The sequence below is a fragment of the Brienomyrus brachyistius genome, unplaced genomic scaffold (genome assembly GCF_023856365.1).
Source record: "Brienomyrus brachyistius isolate T26 unplaced genomic scaffold, BBRACH_0.4 scaffold40, whole genome shotgun sequence".
In the NCBI taxonomy this organism is placed as follows: domain Eukaryota; kingdom Metazoa; phylum Chordata; class Actinopteri; order Osteoglossiformes; family Mormyridae; genus Brienomyrus; species Brienomyrus brachyistius.
In genome coordinates, this window is record NW_026042315.1 from 282,222 (window position 1) to 284,733 (window position 2,512).

Here is a 2,512-nt window from a genome sequence, read left to right on the forward strand (position 1 = left end):
TTGAAAAACTTTAATGTTACATTTTAAAACATTTGTACATCTTACTTTGAAAAACTTTCATGTTACATTTTAAAATACTTGTACATCTTACTTTGAAAAACTTTCATGTCACATTTTAAAACATTTGTACATCTTACTTTGAAAAACGTTCATGTTACGTCTTAAAATATTTGTGTAACTAAAAACTATGGTCAAGTTATATTACCATTCTTTAAAGTTTTAAAGTGTATTTGCATTTAATGTGTAAATGCAGCTTACTGGTTGCTATTAAATGTAATTAAATAATCATGTACACCTTCTTTAAAATAACAAGACTATATCCTAAATTCTTACACCCTTGCCTGATTCCACAGTTCCTACCCCTCACTTATATGGCCCCCCTCCCACCCTTCCATGACTTGTGAGATAAGGAAAGCACACTTCCCAACCTTTGGTTGTGCGCTTGTGCGCATGCTTGGGGTTTTGCTGTGTGTGTGTGTCTGTCTGTGTTTGTGTCTGTGTAGGTTGTTCATCTTGCGTCCAAAGTTAAGGTTATATTTTATACTACTTTAAAATAACACATTTTTGTTTGACTGTTTAACAAACACATCTAAAGTTTTTATACATTTAAACATTAACAAAAGCTGTTAATGTGTTTTCTTTAAAATTTACAAGTCTATTTTGTGTGGTTTTTTACAATAAGACTCATGAACGACTAAGTTAGTATGTTTTGGGGTCTGTATACACATGGCGGTCCTATACTTTCACAGACCTAAAGTTAAACTCTATAGCCCCTGACCACCGGTGTGCGTGTGTGTGTGTGTGTGTGTGTGTGTTTGTGCACATGAGCATGAATATACATTTACTGAAAAAACATATTTATTAAAATAACTAAGGCTTTATTCTGTCAAAAACAATTTTTAAATAATTCTAGCAGATAAATGGGGTCGTTATAGTGAATCTGTAGTCTCCCTGCATAGTGGATGACTGCTGACACTGTTGAATTTGAACTATGTTTCATTAACTATCAAACAGTCTGCAGCTCCGTTACCGTTGTCAACTTAGCATTGTACTCCAGCAAGCATCTCAGATCAAGCTTGTAGATTATATAAGCTGGGGCCGTGGGTACCTTGTAGGATGTCTTTATTAAAATAACTAAGACCTTATTCTTTAAAGTTTTTAATGTGTATTTGCAGCATGGTGCTAAATGCAGCTTACTGGTTCCTATTAAATATAATTAAATAATCATGTACACCTTCTTTAAATATAATTAAATAATCATGTACACCTTCTTTAAAATAACAAGACTATATCCTAAATTCTTACACCCCTGCCTGATTCCACAGTTCCTACCCCACACTTATGTGGCCCCCCCCTCCCACCCTTCCATGACTTGTGAGATAAGAAAAGCAGACTTCTGCCTGCCTGGTCGGTCATTTCTAGCTGCTATTTAGGTTCTTCCTCAAATCCTGTTGCGTAAATGACTTATATTCCACTCATATTAATTTAAATCAAAACAATCCTTATACATTTTAATAAAAAACGTGAACTATATATGTTTGGTGTTTTTTGATTGAGCAAACTCTTTTGTGTTTTTGTGTGCGTGTCCGATACAACTGTAGTTTGTATCAACTTTTTTTTAGTTTGACCTCCGGGGTGTGTGTTTGTCCGCATGCGCGTGAATAAACATTTACTGAAAAACGTATTTATTAAAATAACTAAGACTTTATTCTGTCAAAGTTTTAAAAAATGTGTTTTGATGCATGTCACTAAATGCTGCTTAATAGTACCTAACCGGGGCTGCTCCCCCAGAGACAGTTGCTAGTCCATTTATTCTTTTAAAGACTACTGATTCCAATTTGGTGCCATATGCTTTTATCTTGTAGGCCGTAGGATAGCTCCGTTTCTACCAGCTATAGGCCATGGTACGTCTGGGCTATTATGCTTAAATTCTTTATTAATTAGCGTTGGCTATGTGCTTTATAACACTGCTGATTCAGGTCTCTTGTAGATTTTCTCTTGACCGGTCAGCGCAGTCTCTCTCTCTTGTACATAGAAAAAACAGAGAATACCTATTATTAGAATGTTATTTTTAATTTAATTTAATTTAATTTAATTAATTAGCATTTTTATCACGCGAATAAAAGAAATAATATACTCACCGGGTAAGGCCTGGATGAACCTCTTTGGCTGGCAGGAAGGGTAAGACCTCGAAGATACTTGTGCCTCTGCCCTAGGAGGAATAGGCCCCCCCCCCCCCGCTCGCCGCAATACAATTTAATTGTCTCTGTCACCCCATATCTGCACGGTCATGTATGACAAACAAAACTATAAACAGAATTTACTGGCGGGGAAATTGTCAGACTTGATGTATGACCAGGTGGTACGGCCTTGATGATGCTACTCGTGCCTGTGTAAGAAAATTATCTGTAATTTGGGACGTATGTGAAAACAAAACTTTAAACAGAATTTACTGGAGGGCAAAAGTGTCAGACTCGATGTATGGCCCGCGTGGCCGGGTAGGGGGGCGCCT

The 2,512-nt window shown here is 36.5% G+C and overlaps 1 long non-coding RNA gene across 1 annotated transcript; it reads right to left on the reverse strand.

Moving 5' to 3' along the window:
• Positions 1-1,684: 1,684 nt before the first annotated feature.
• Positions 1,685-2,240, reverse strand: LOC125722629 (uncharacterized). Its single transcript, XR_007386496.1, has 2 exons — positions 2,142-2,240; positions 1,685-2,024 (listed from the first exon to the last, which is right to left on the reverse strand). It is a non-coding gene; the product is annotated as an uncharacterized LOC125722629 (long non-coding RNA).
• Between the last annotated feature and the right edge of the window lie 272 nt (positions 2,241-2,512).